At 49.0% G+C, this 15,051-nt stretch overlaps 1 long non-coding RNA gene and 1 pseudogene across 1 annotated transcript in view; one reads left to right on the plus strand and one right to left on the minus strand.

The window, feature by feature from the left end:
* The window catches only part of LOC135405243 (zinc finger protein 850-like), a 419,536-nt pseudogene that overhangs the window by 355,139 nt on the left and 49,346 nt on the right, over positions 1–15,051 (minus strand).
* LOC135405704 (uncharacterized) overlaps positions 13,163–15,051 on the plus strand; it is a 614,579-nt gene continuing 612,690 nt past the window's right edge. Inside the window, exon 1 of the long non-coding RNA XR_010425963.1 lies at positions 13,163–13,195. This is a non-coding gene — a long non-coding RNA (uncharacterized LOC135405704). The remainder of the gene's footprint in view (positions 13,196–15,051) is intronic.

Raw genomic sequence — 15,051 nt, forward strand, 5'->3', positions numbered from 1 at the left:
GAATGAAAGCCTCCTGGAGCTACTGCAGGATGCAGACACGGACGCGGTTGAGATGACTCTCACTGTGTTCATCAATGTGCTGGGCTTGAAAATCATCCAAATATCCACCCCTACTGCCCTGAAGTTGCTTGAGGTGCTGCGGCCACTCTTTGACAACGTAAGGCTCTGTGCCCCTCATCGTGGGCACTGAGTGCTGCCAGGAAACTTGGGGCCCAGTGTCTTTTCAGGCCTGTGCCCCGGTGGGCCTGGAGAAGCCAGTGCTGAGGTCTTTTCCTCTTCCTTTGCACCAGGAGCACAGCCAGCTGCAGCAGCTCTCCATGCTCCTCTTCCGGGAGCTGATGGAAGCGACAGAGAGGAGCAAGAGCCTAAAGCCACACGTGTACCTGAGTCTGGTGCCATTCTACTTCAACTGGCACGATGAGAACCAGCGTGTGGCAGAGGTGAGGACTCGTGGGCTCTGTTGTCCCCATGGCAGGAGGCTGCTGTGCCTCCTGCCCTGGCCCATGGTCGCCTGCAGCCTCCTCCTGGCCTTGGTGTAGGGATGCGGGTGCTGTGCCCTGGGCTGCGGTGCCATGGCCCGCTCTCTGTTGCTGTGCAGGCCTCTCGGAGAGCACTGTTTGGTGCAGCCAGGTTCCTGAAGTGGAGGGATCTTGAGAACTTGGTGACCATGGAGCAGCCATGGAGGTTTCCCGAGTGCCTGGTAAGGACGGCCCCAAAGCCCCAGCCCCTGGTTTGCTGGGAGCACCCAGCCCTCTGCTCCCCCCAAAGGCCGGCCCCAGCAGCTGCTGGCCAGGCCTCAGGGCTCTGTGGGCAGGGGAGCCCCGTGCTGGGGGCAGGGAGTGCCCGGCCAAGGGGCAGAGCCTGAGCCGAGCCTTCCCTCCATGCCCTGGCGCTCTTTGCAGCTGGAAAAGGACAGGAGCCGAGTGGGCCAGTACGTGCGCCAGGCCCTGCCGTTCCTGGAGAGCCCAGAGGAGCCCCTGCGAAAGCTGGCCATCAAGTTTCTGGGTGAGCCACAAGGCCGGGGTCCCTCCCCACCCCGCTGCAGCTCGGCCCCAGCCCCGGCTGCTGCAGCGGCAGCAGGATGCGGCCCAGGGCATGTGGAGCCCCGAGTGGCCCCGAGCGCCTGCTGCCGCCCTGTGCCAGCCCAGCCCTGGGGCGTCCCCATGCGGGAAGGCCCCGGGCTCAGCCCTGCCAGGGCAGGAGGCCGTGTGGCCGGGCTGGCAGCGCCGCTGCGGGGGACCTGTGCCTCTGGGGCCTGACAGGCTCTGTGTTCCCAGGGATCGCTGCCAGGTCCATGAAGCAGGAGCAGCCAGAGCTGCAGCTCATCTGCCAAGGTGAGCGAGGGCACCTTCCAGCTGATCCCCTTGGGCCCTGCTCCCTCCTGGCCATGGCAAGAGCTGGCTGGGATGGCCCTGGCAGGAGGGGCTCCTCACGTCCCCACACCCCTGGCCTCTCACCTTGGCTCTCTTCCTTTCTCTTCCAGCCCTTCAAGACATGACTGATGACAGCCCTACCGTCTCAAACCTGGCCATTGAAACGCTCCACATCATCAGAGCTGTACGGAGAACTTCATTCTTCTCATTCTGGTAGTCTCCGTTGCTGCCTCTTCCAGCCCGTAGAGGCGAGACAGAAGACATCAGACTCACCATGGCAGGCCTGGCAATTCAACACTGCTACGTGCTGAGAGCTGTACAGATGGCTCCCTACTGCAGATTCCAGCAGCTCCAAGACTGGCTGTGCAGGGAGTGGAAAACCCGGCCTTTTCCGCAGGGCAGTGTCTGCCTGTGCTGCTGCAGCTCTGTGGAGAACTGATGGAGGAAGCTCCATCGCCTGGGGCCACCTGAGCCTGTGGGGAAGATGCCTCTTCCCTGCAAGCACCTCCTTTGAGCTCAGCATGGGAATATTACATCCATGTTATCACATACAGAAGCCCAGGAGGTTTTTTTGATGCCCAGTGTGCACAGGGCCTTGGGGAAGAGGGGAAAAGGGGTCCCTGTGCTCAGCAACACTTGCCCCACTGTGCAGCGTGCCAGCAAAAGTGGGCAGAAGCCCCTTGGCCTTTGATGGCTCTTCTGGAGCCTCAACGCTTGCAGCAGAGTGGAGGGGCAGAGGCTGGAGCTGTGGGGAACCCTGAGCACCTTGTCCTTGGAGATGGCCACAAGCCCTCCCCAGCCAGGAAGCAGCGTCTGTGTCCTGCCTGTGTGTTACTGGCTGGATTGCTCCGGGCTCCCAAGTGCCTCTGGAGCAGCTCCTCTGGAGCTCCTTCAGGGCTGTGCCGCTGCCGGGCAGGTTGGCGGGGCTGGGGGAGACCCGCAGGGGAGGGGGCACTGGGAGGCCAGGAAGGGGTGAGGTGCTGTGGAGGCCCTGATGGGACAAGGGAGAGGGAAGCCTTGAGGGGAATCTGGGAGTGGATGGGTGGCAGAAGGCTGTGAGGGGACAGACTGGGTGCAGGCCCTGAGGGGCAGGGTGGAGGGAAAGGCCCCCAGGACTTTGGGGGGGGCAGAGGTCATAAGCAGCCCCCAGGCAGCCACCTCCTTCTCTGCCAGCCGGCTGCTCTCGTGCTTTCCTGAGGCATCTCCCAGCCCTGTGGCAGAAGCCCTGGAGGCCAGGCCTCAGCAGCAGGGTGGGCACACCCCCAAGGGGGCCAGGCTGGCCTGGCTGGGGACAAGGAGGGCAAGGGGGCCCTGCCAGGGCACGTCCACCGGGTGCTGCCGGCGAGGGGCAGTGGCACAGGCAGGGCTGGCGGCCAGCCCGGGCCCCCGTGGCTGCCCAGGCCACAGGGCTGTGGCCGACACCCCTCTGAGCCAGAGCTCTGGGCCCACAGAGCTGCTGCCACCACGGGCAGGGCGCTGGGCTCCTCGGGCAGGGCTGCGCACTCGCTGCTGCCCAAGCGGCTCCGCCCCACAGACAACAGCACCAGAGGCTGCCCAGGAGCAGCAGCACCCACAACGCCTGGGCCTCCTCACCCAGGCACCCACACCCGCCAGGACACCAAAAGTGGGCAGACTGTGGGCACAGTTGCACCCACTTTGGCAAAAGGCTTCAGGGCAAGTGGCCACCACAGCTTTCCAGTGACTCCCCAGCCTCACAGCAACCCTTGGCAGCTCCAGCTGCAGCCTGACATCCTGACTGACTTCAGTGGCCCTGCTTGAGGCTGGACACACCTTCCACACTCAGGTGTCCTTAGAGACTCTACTGGGACACCAGCCTCGGGCTGCAGCTGCTGAACCTCTCCTCCACACAGGCACCTTCAAAACACGGGCAGGGGCTTCTAAACTCTACGTCCAACACTTGAGGGCAACAAAGGAAGAAGCAGCAGAAGCTGAAGCAAAGCAGGGCCTCGTGTGTTGGAGCTTCAGGGATGGAGGCAAGTAAGCACCGTGGTGTCTGCTGAAAAGATGGCCCAGTTCACCAGCTCACACTTTGCTGCTGGACGTTCCTCCTTTGGTCCTGCTGGAGCCCATTCCCTACCAGTGCATGGCCCTGCCTTGTTCCCGGATCCAATCTCCGGGACCCCTGGCAACAAGTGGGCCCTGTGTCCACCTGAGAGCAGAAACTGGCAGAACGTCTCTGCTTCCAGCAGAGACTTCTCTTGGCTGCTCCTTCAGGTGGGTGGCACCTTCATGGGAGACACAGAACAGACTTCTCCCAGTCCCCTGCACTTCCCCAATGGACTGGACATCAGCTGCTGGCCACAGCTGAGCACACAGACACTGGAGTGTTGAACATGCGAGACTGGGCTGATTTTTTTTCCAGAAGGCAAGAAAACAAGCAAAAAGAACACAAGGAAGCTTGAGTCTCTCTGTCCAATCTAATTGTCCTCTGAAACTCAGCAGCTGATGGTGGTTTTGTGCTGCTGCTAATCACTTCCACCCAAAAATCATGCCAGGAAGGAGCAACAGCTTCTGACAGATGACAAGTCTTGGCACTAATTGCTCCAGCTGCCGCTCCCAACAGCCACCTGCAAGAGGGCAGACCTCAGTGCCCCTTGGCTTTGGCTGCCCTCTGGTAGAGAAGTCCCCCGGGGGCACAGCTCTTTGGGGCAGGAGACAGGCAGCAGCCCTGAATCCAAAAAATCAGTCTGAAAAACTGCTCAGAGACTTTTTTATCTTTAAGCAACAAGGTATTTGTTTATTCAACGCTGGGAGCAAGCCAGCTCGCGCTGGACAAACTTGCTCGCTGGCTCCTCAGAAAATCAACACTTTTATACAATTTTCAGATATGATTAAATGCATATTCAAGTAATTACAACATCTATCAATGCATATTAATAATAGGCGGAGTATAGGTGGAGCTCAGGCGGGGCTTGGGGCGGTGCTTCTCTTGGCTCCCCATTTCGGAGGGTAGTTCCCATCTTCATCCATAGGGCAGTTGTCTCTAACTCCTCTTCCTCAGCCTGACCCTTCTTCCTTTCCATTGTTCTTGACCCGCTCACTGAAGCTTGGAAAAGGCCCTGGCTCCAGGCCTATTTCTCCTATTCAAATGTCTACCTGATCCTGTTATACTTCTAATTTATTGCTTCTAAGCCTATTACATGTTCTTGTACTATTCTCTTAAGCTTTGGTCCAGTAAGTAGAACAGAACGGGTACAGATCGTTTTAATATTGGTAACTTGTTTGCAGGCCCAAATCAACTTGTTTGCAGACCCAAATCTCTTAGTTAACTCTTTTGGGCCTGGCCTCCTATATCATTCCCCCCTTTCTGTTTAGAATTTACAAATTCCTTCGTCAAGCTCTAAAGGATTTTAGTAGGTGTGCATCACAGCCCACATTATCTGCATCTTTCTAACCATGATGCTTGATTTGTACCATAGCCAAATAATTAGGATCAGCAGTATAATCATGCTAGCTCCTAAAACCAATATTGAATGTATCAAATAGTGGAACACTTGTGATGCCGTGGGGGAGTATCCAGTAAAGATATCCAACCAGTGATGTTCTCCCACTTTTTCCACTTTGGTTAAGACAGTTTTTATATTCTCAGTGTTGTGTTCCACTTGCAGAGCATTCGTTTAGTCGTTCTGTTTACTTCCTGGACCAGTTCTTCTATATCAGGATGTTTAAGCATTGCTTTAGAAGATTAATGTTCATTCCTGTCTGCAATTTCGGCACATCATGATACATTGTATAATCAGCTTCAATCAGTTGTCTAGTAGTCACTAGAATGATATAATCAAAGTCACAGCCTATTATTTTAGTAAAACAAAAAAATTAGTACCACTCACTACTTCATGACAAGTATTTATGGTAAAATTAACACAAAAGATTCTAACACATGCACAACTATTTCCTACATAATAGACTTGTGATTGGGTTTTAGCATGGGGAAGCATTTCAAAGGTACACACACTATCTTCAGCATCTAAGCATAAATCTTCATTTCTTACGACAGCATTTTCACAGATATACCCCAATTGTCCTTTAGGAATACATGCCTCAGGACTGACTGACTGTCACTTTTTCTTGGTGTGATCATAACTTGCCCAAACATTATGGTCTATGGGTCTGACAATTACATTTTGGTGTATGGCTCCTAATGTCAGGATAGGAAAGATGGTCTTTTCTTTAGCTGCACTGATAGTGAGTACATAAGCTTCAATTTGTTCATGTTGAGGGTTGTAAGTGAAGTTCCCTAACTGCCACCATGCTTGGTAATTTTTCTCAAATTGTGTAGTAGAACTGTTTCTAGCTATTATTTCTCTTACTTCCTGTGGTAATATTCCTGAGGTTCCTTCCCTTAATATTCTTGCAGCTACAGATTCTACCCACTGTTGAGTTTGGAGACATTGTATTGCAAGTGCAAACCTTTTATGGATGACACCAGCATAGTCAATAATTTTGGTGAAATCCTTTGCAGTGTGGTTAGCTACTAATGTTAACAATTTAACTGCCAATGATTGTGTTTCTGCCAAAGTGAGCAAAGATGATCTTAAAGGGACTTTGAATTTTCCTAGATCAGATGTGACAGCACTTAGTTTATTCACTAATACTTCTTGATCTATGGTGTTTAATACACCTAATCCTGTGCCAAACCATCCGGTTACATCTCTTTGAATTCTGGTACGAGGGGATCTGGCCATCATCTATGCATGCCAGCCTTTAGGGCTTTGTTGAATACAGGGCTGACAATCTTTTTGTATGTTTGATATGTTTACTTGAAGGTTTATTCGAACCCTCTTCAGTGAATATGTGGGATCTAACAACAGCTTCTGCTCATTTGAGTGTCTAATCATGTAAGGTCCAGCAAAAGTTAAATTGTGGACACTCTCACAGGCTAAAGAAGGAGTTGTAGAACTGGTGGTGGTCTTAGTCAATGGGGTGGTAGGAGATTTGCTGGTTGGAGATCTCCTGGTTATATTTCCTTCCCTGAATGTCCACTGACACATCACAGAAACTGATTCATCTAGAGTGAAGGTGTGCCAACACTGATCAGCCACTAATTACATTTCACAGTAACGTCAGTTCTGGGTGACCATCTGATCTGTGCCTATTAAAACACTTGCATTGTATGGGGTACCAGGATTTTACCAATTATTCAGTACCCTTGTTCCTTGGAGGACTATAACAAATGGATTGTATTGGTTCAGCTTGCCTGGGTGAACCAGAAGTTCTGGGTCTATATAAAATTGTAGACCAGAACTCTCATTGTAGGCTTGAGACCATAATGATTCTTGGGCAAGAATTTCATCAAACACCAATGTACTTATCAGTCCAAAGATCAGCATTGAGGAGGCTTGATAGTAGATGATTCCTCTCCCGAGGTCCATGCTTCCTCTGGAACCCTCTTGACTCGAGAGCAGTGGATCCACGTGGGTTTCTCTTTCACCCAGATCACTGTGAAGGTGGTCATCAGCACCTGCTGGGGTCCATCCCACTTCTCTCGTGGTGGATCTCCTGAAAGATTCTTAACATATACCTGATCACCAGGGTTGAAGGGATGTAACTTACAATCAGGCTGCTTGGGTTGGTGTTCTAACACCACTGTAGCATTTTTCTGCAACTGTTTTCCTACAGCCATAACATGATCACACACATATTGATTACTGATTTGATCTACAGCTTCACTATTCACAGTTTGCATCATGTAGGGTCTGCCCAATAGAATTTCAAATGGACTCAGTTTCCCTTTTGATCTTGGCTTGACCCTTAGCCTGATTAAAGCAATAGGTAAAGCTTGATACCAATGAAAATTTGTTTCTTGACATATTTTAGATTCATCTTTTCTACTTGCCCACTTGCTTGGAGTCTGTAGGGCATATGCAGTTGCCAATTGATTTTTAGTGCTTTACTTATTGCCTGTACAATTCATGCACAAAAGTGTGAACCTCTATCTGAAGAGATGCTCTTAGGCATTCCAAACCATGGTACAATCTCATTCAACAAGACTTTAACCACTCCTTTTGATTCATTTTTTTTCTACATGGGAAAGCTTCAGGCCATCCAGAAAATGTGTCAGTCAAAACTAAGAGATAACAGGACTCCCCCCCCTTTTCTTGGGAGCTCAGAGAAATTGCCAAATTTCACCTGAGAAATGCCCTTTACTTATTGCCCTTTGGTGTATTTTTGTTCCAGTATTAAAGACAAAGTTCACATTGGGATGTGACTTGCTCTATTGTGATAAATAAATTTGGTCCTGCTACTCTAGTCCTTAAATGCTAATAGAGTGAGTCTAAGCCCCAATAGTTTTATCATGTTTTACTTTTACAAATTGCCACACTAATTTTTCTAACAGTATTAACTGACCTGTTTTTAGTTAACCTCATCTATTGTCTAACACCTATTTTCATGTATCCACTTATAATCTGTTTCTTGATATTCTACCTGTTGATCTGTGTCTAGTTCTTCTAGCACTAAAGCTGCTGCTGATAGTTCTTTACTTCTTGCAGCAGCTAATTCAGCTTCTGCATCAGCTTTTCTGTTTCTTATTTCCAGGACAGTGTTACCTTTCAGGTGTCCTTGGCAGTGCATAATTGCCACCTGAGAGGGGAGTTGTACAGCTTCTAATAATCATAGAGTTTCTTCAGCATATTCCACAACTTTTCCTTGAAGAGTTAAAAGTCCTCTTTTTCCAAATTGCTCCATGAGCGTGAACTATGCCAAAGGCATATTTGGTACTGTCCATTGAACACAGTCTCCTTGTTTTTCAGTAACAATCAATAGATCATTCACATATTATAAAAGTACACCCTTTCCCGGTGGTGACTGCCATTGTTCCAATTCTTTAGATAATTAATTCCCAAAATTGTGGGAATATTTTCGAACCCTTAAGGTAACACTGTCCAAACGAGATGAGTTTTCCTTCCTGTGGTGGGATTTTCCCACTTGAAGGCAAATATCCTTTGACTTTCCTGTGTTAAGGAAGGCAGAAAAAGGCATCTCTTAAGTCTAATACTGTGAACCAAATTACACTTTCTTTTCATATTGTTAATAAGGTATATAGGTTTGCAACAGCTGCATGTATGCTTTAGCTATTTTATTTACTGCTCTTAAATCCTGAGCCAACCTATGTGTTCCATTTGTCTTTTTGACTGGTAAAATTGGGGTGTTGCAATCTGATTCGCACTCTACAAAACCTTAATTTCAAAAAGTTGTCTATTATTGGCTCAATTCCTCTTCTGTCTTCCAGCTTCAGTGCATATTGCTTCCTAACTACTGGGTTTGCTCCTGTCTGTAATTCTATTTCAATGGGAGCTGCTCTTTTTGACTTTCCTGGTGTTTCAAAAGCCCAAACTCCTGGGTATACCTGATCTAAAATTTGATTGACATTTGAATTACCCTGGCTTGGCTCCACATAGCTCATTGCTAAACTCAGAGCTGCTATTAATTGTTCTTCCTTTACCTTAAGTTCAATTTTACCTTGTTTGAATTCTATTACAGCTCCCAGATTTTCTAGTAGGTCTCTGCCCAATACCAGTTTGGATAAATTTGGTAAATACCAAAACTGATGCACTCCCATTTGTTTTCCAATTTTGAACTTTAGGGGTTTCAAAAGAAAGCTTTTCTGATTGGCCAGTGGCACCCACAACTTAAACATATTTATCACTTTTAGGTATTAATTCAAAACAGAAAATGTAGCTCCAGTATCAATTAGAAAATCTAATTCTTCTTTTTCTTCCCCTAGCTTAATTTTTACCAGCAGGTCCCCTAGCACTGGCCTGCCGGCCCCCCCTTCACTCAGTACTCTGTAAGCAACAACAGCCTCTCCTGTGCCTGTATTTCCACCTGTTAATTCAGGGCATTCTTGCTTCCAGTGTCCCTCTTTTCTGCAATATGCACACTGGTTCTGACCCAGCCTTGTCTGTCGGGGAGGCAAACCTTACATCTGTTACACAAGGCTCATACATATAACTAACAGTTGCAAAACTGACAAATCTTAATTCTAGGTCTTATCCAAGGTGATGTGCTTATAGTTAACTCTTCAGCACTACCTCTCATATGGCAACTCTTAGCATGATAATACCTTTAACTATGTGCTCCTGGATGTTTCAAGGTAAGCAAGATATATCAGGTACACAATAACAATATTGGGCCAAATACAAACAAAACCAGACCAGACCAGACCAGAGGGGATATTCCCCCGGGAGAGCGTCCTCTCCCGTGTCCCCTGCGAGACGGCGTCCCGCCTCGACTCACGGGTATCCAGAACCAGAACAAACAAACCCAGAAACCAGATACAAATACCTTTTATCAATAGGCAGTGTTCTTGTCCAGCCCCCGCAAGAAGCCACCGAAGAAGGGAGCCCCTTCGGGTAAAAAGACTTACCCGAGGGCGCCCTGGGGGGTCCCGTCCTCTGGGGGATTCCGCAGCCGGGTGGAGAAGGTGTGCTGCTGCAGGTCGCCAAGTGAATCTGAAAAATCGGTCCGAGAACCTGCTCAGAGACTTTTTTTATCTTTAAGCAGCAAGGTATTTGTTTATTCGACGTTGGGAGCAAGCCAGCTCACGCTGGACAAACTTGCTCGAAGGCTTCACACAAAATCAGCATTTTTATACAATCTTCAGATGTGATTAAATGCATATTCAAGTGATTACAACATCTATCAATGCATATTAATAATAGGCGGAGTATAGCTGGAGCTCAGGCGTGGTTTGGGGCGGTGCTTCTCTTGGCCCTCAATTTTGGTTGGTCTGGGGGCTTAAACTCATCTTCTTCAGCCTGACCCTTCTTCTCTTCCATTGTTCTTGACCCGCTCACTGAAGCCTGGGAAAAGCCCTGGCTCCCGGCCTATTTCTCCTATTCAAATGTCTACCTGATCCTGTTATATTTCTAATTTATTGCTTCTAGTCCTATTACATGTTCTTGTACTATTCTCTGAAGCTTTGGTCCAGTAAGTAGAACAGAACGAACACAGATCGTCTTGGATGTTGGTAGCTTGTTAGCAGCCCCAAATTTCTTACTTAACTCTTTTGGGCCTGGCCTCCTGTTTCAGTGAGATCGGTCATTGCAGCACAGGGCTGAAAAAAGGGAACAGCAGCTCTTTCCACCAGGAAAAAAAGTCTGGATCCTCTGGATTCAGGTGCAGTTGATGGGGCAGCCTGGGCACTTCTTGGGCAGCAAGAACTTTCTGTGGTGGCACCTTTTGTCTGGCAGGAATCTTCAGTAGGATTCAATTTTTGAGGAGGTGGGACCGGCGATAAAATCACAGGGCTGAGAAAAGGGAACAGCAGCTCTTTCCACCAGGAAAAAAAGTCTGGAAGCTTTGGCTTCAGGTGCAGTTGTTGGGGCAGCCTGAGCTCTTCTGGGGCAGCAAAAACTTTCTGTGGTGGCACATTTTGTCTGGCAGGAATCTTCATTTGGATTCAATTTTTCAGGAGGTGGGACAGGCCATTGCAGCACAGGGCAGAAAAAAGGGAACAGAAGCTTTCCGTAAGGAAGAAAAGCCTGGAACCTTTGGCTTTAGGTGTAGTTGGTACAGCCTGGGAACTTCTTGGGCAAAAAAGAGCTTTCTGTGGTGGCACCTTTTGTCTGGCATGATTCTTTATTTGGATTCAATTTTCAAGAAGTGGGACAGGCCATACCAGCGCAGGGCTGAGAAAAGGGAACAGCAGCTCTTTCCCTAAGGAAAAAAAGTCTGGCAGTTTTGGCTTCAGGGGCAGTTATTGAGGCATCCTGGGCACTTCTTTGGCAGCAAGAGTTTTCCGTGCTGGCACCTTTTCTCTGAGAGGAATCTTCAGTTGGATTCAATTTTCCAGGAGGTGGGACAGGCCATTGCAGAGCAGGGCTGTAAAAAGTGAACAGCAGCCATTTCCACCAGGAAAAAAAGTCTGGTAGCTTTGGCTTCAGGTGCAGTTGTTGGGGCAGCCTGGGCATTTCTTGGGCAGCAAGAACTTTCTGTGGTGGCACCTTTTGTCTGGCAGGAATCTTCAGGTGGATTGAATTTTTCAGAAGGTGGGACCGGTCGTTGCAGCGCAGGGGAGAAAAAAAGGAACAGCAGCTCTTTCTCTAAGGAAAAAAAGTCTGGAAGCTTTGGCTTTGAAGTGCAGTTGTTGGTGCAGCCTGGGCACTTCTTGGGCAGGAAGCGTTTTCTGCGTTGGCACCTTTTGTCTGGCAGGAATCTTCAGCTGGACTAAATTTTTCAGGAGGTGGGACCGGCCATTGCAGCGCAGGCCTGCAAATAGGGAACAGCAGCTCTTTCCACCAGGAAAAAAAGTCTGGATCCTTTGGCTTTGAGGTGCAGTTGTTGGGGCAGCCTGGGCACTTCTTGGGCAGCAAGAGCTTCCTGTGCTGGCACCTTTTGTCTGGCAGGAATCTTTATCTGGAGTCTATTTAAGGAGTTACTTTGGCCTATACAGGAAAGGGCTAAAAAAAGGGAATTAGCAGCTCCTTCCACCAGGAAAAAAAGTCTGGAAGCTTTGGCTTCAGGTGCAGTTGTTGGGGCAGCCTGGGCACTTCTTGGGCAGCAAAGAGCTTTCTGTGGTAAGACATTTGTCTGGCAGGAATCTTCATTTGGATTCAATTTTTCAGGAGGTGGGACAGGCAATTGCAGCGCAGGCCTGCAAAAAGGGAACAGCAGCTCTTTCCACCAGGAAAAAAAGTCTGCAAGCTTTGGCTTCAGGTGCAGTTGTTGGGGCAGCCTGGGAACTTCTTGGGTAACAAAGATCTTTCTGTGGTGGCACCTTTTGTCTGGCAGGAATCTTCATTTGGAGTAAATTGTTCCAGGAGGTGGGACCGGCCATTGCAGCGCAGGGCAGAAAAAAGGGAACAGCAGCTCTTTCCACCAGGAAAAAAAGTCTGGATCCTTTGGCTTTGAGGTGCAGTTGTTGGGGCAGCCTGGGCACTTCTTGGGCAGTAAAGAGCTTCCTGTGGTGGCAACTTTTGTCTGGCAGGAATCTTTATCTGGAGTCTATTTTGGATGTTACTTTGACCTATTCAGGAGTGGGCTAAAAAAAAGGGAATTAGCAGCCCTTTCCCTCAGGTGAAATAGTCTGGAAGGTTTGACTTTGAGGTTCAGTTGTTGGGGCAGCCTGGGCACCTCTTGGGCAGGAAGAGTTTTCTGTGGTGGCAACTTTTGTCTGGCAGGAATCTTTATTTGGATTCAATCTTCCAGAAGGGGGGACAGGCCATTGCAGCGAAGGGCAAAAAAAAGGGAACAGCAGCTCTTTCCACCAGGAAAAAAAGGCTGGAAGCTTTGGATTTGAGGTGCAGTTGGTTGGGCACCCTGGGCACTTCTTGGGCAGCAAGAGCTTCCTGTGGAGGCACCTTTTGTCTAGCAGGAATCTTCATTTGGATTGAAGTTTTCAGGAGGTGGGACCGGCCATTGCAGTGCAGGGCAGAAAAAAAGGAACAGCAGCTCTTTCCAGCAGGAAAAAAAGTCTGGAAGCTTTGGGTTCAGGTGTAGATGTTGGAGCAGCCTGGGCACTTCTTGGGCAGCAAGAGCTTCCTGTGGTGGCACCTTTTGTCTGTCAGGAATCTTTATCTGGAGTCTATTTTGGGTGTTACTTTGACCTACTCAGGAGTGGGCCAAAGAAAAAGGGAATTAGCAGCTCTTTCCACTAGGAAAAAAAGGCTGGAAGGTTTGACTTTGAGGTTCAGTTGTTGGGGCAGCCTGGGCACATCTTGGGAGGAAGAGCTTTCTGTGGTGGCACCTTTTGTTTGGAAGGAATCTTCATTTGGACTGAAGTTTTCAGGAGGTGGGACTGGCCATTACAGCGCAGGGCAGAAAAAATGGAACAGCAGCTCTTTCCACCAGGAAAAAAAGTCTGGAAGCTTTGAGGTTCAGTTGTTGGGGCAGCCTGGGCACTTCTCTGGCAGCAAGAACTTTCTGTGGTGGCACCTTTTGTCTGGCAGGAATCTTCATCTGGAGTCTATTTAAGGAGTTACCTTGGCCTATACAGGAAAGGGCTAAAAAAAAAGGGAATTAGCAGCTCTTTCCACCAGGAAAAAAAGTCTGGAAGCTTTGGCTTCAGGTGCAGTTGTTGAGGCAGCCTGGGCACTTCTTGGGCAGGAACACCTTTCTGTGGTGGCACCTTTTGTCTGGCAGGAATCTTCATTTGGATTCAATTTTACAGGAGGTGGGACCGGCCATTGCAGCGCAGGCCTGAAAAAAATGGAACAGCATCTCTTTCCACCAGGAAAAAAAGTCTGGAAGCTTTGGCTTCAGGTGCAGTTTTTGGTCCAGCCTGGGCACTTCTTGGGCAGCAAGAGTTTTCTCTGGTGGCACCTTTTGTCTAGGAGGAATCTTCATTTAGAGGAAATTTTCCAGGAGGTGGGACCGGCCATTGCAGCGCAGGGCAGAAAAAAGGGAACAGCAGCTCTTTCCACCAGGAAAAAAAGTCTGGAACCTTAGGCTTTGAGGTGCAGTTGTTGGGGCAGCCTGGGCACTTCTTGGGCAGGAAGAACTTTCTGTGGTGGCACCTTTTGTCTGGCAGCAATCTTCATTTGGAGTAAATTTCTCCAGGAGGTGGGACCGGCCATTGCAGCGCAGGGTTGAAAAAAAGGGAACAGCAGCTCTTTCCACCAGGAAAAAAAGTCTGGAGGCTTTGGCTTTGAGGTGCAGCTGTTGGGGTAGTCTGGGCACTTTTTGGGCAGGAAGAACTTTCTGTGGTGGAACCTTTTGCCTGGCAGGAGTCTTTATTTACATTAAATTTTCCAGGAGGTGGGACAGGCCATTGAAGTGCAGGGCTGAAAAAAGGGAACAGCAGCTCTTTCCCTAAGGAAAAAAAGGCTGGAACCTTTGGCTTCAGGTGTAGCTGTTGGGGCAGTCTGGGCACTTCTTGGGCAGCAAGAGTTTTCTCTGGTGGTACCTTTTGTCTAGGAGGAATCTTCATTTGGATTCAAAATTCCAGGAGGTGGGACCGGCCATTGCAGCGCAGGGCAGAAAAAAGGGAACAGCAGCTCCTTCCACCAGGAAAAAAAGTCTGGAAGCTTTGGCTTTGAGGTGTAGTTGTTGCAGTCTGGGAACTTCTTGGGCACCAAGAGTTTCCTGTGGTGGTACTTTTTCTCTAAAAAGAATCCTCATTTGGATTGAATATTCCAGGAGGTGGGAAAAGCCATTGCAGAGCAGGGCTGAAAAAAAGGAACAGCAGTTCTTTCCACCAGGAAAAAAAGTCTGGAAGTTTTGGCTTTGAGGTGCAGTTGTTGGGGCAGCCTGGGCACTTCTGGGGCAGGAAGAGTTTTCTGTGGTGGCACCTTTTCTCTGGCAGGAATCTTCATTTACATTCTATTTTCCAGGAGGTGGGACAGGCCATTGCAGCGCAGGCCTGAAAAAAGGGAACAGCAGCTCTTTCCACCAGGAAAAAAAGTCTGGAGGCTTTGGCTTTGAGGTGCAGTTGTTGGGGTAGTCTGGGCACTTCTTGGACAGGAAGAACTTTCTGTGGTGGCACCTTTTGCCTGGAAGGAATCTTCAGTTGGATTCAATTTTCCAGGTGGTTGGACCGGCCATTGCAGATCAGGGCTTAAAAAAGGGAACAGCAGCTCTTTCCACCAGGAAAAAAGTCTGGAAGCTTTGGCTTTGAGGTGCAGTGTGTGGGAAAGACTGGTCACTTCTTCAGCAGCAAGACTTTCTGTGGTGGCACCTTTTGCCTGGCAGGAACCTTCATTTGGATTCAATTTCT

Source organism: Pseudopipra pipra, chromosome W (assembly GCF_036250125.1).
Source record: "Pseudopipra pipra isolate bDixPip1 chromosome W, bDixPip1.hap1, whole genome shotgun sequence".
NCBI lineage: Eukaryota > Metazoa > Chordata > Aves > Passeriformes > Pipridae > Pseudopipra > Pseudopipra pipra.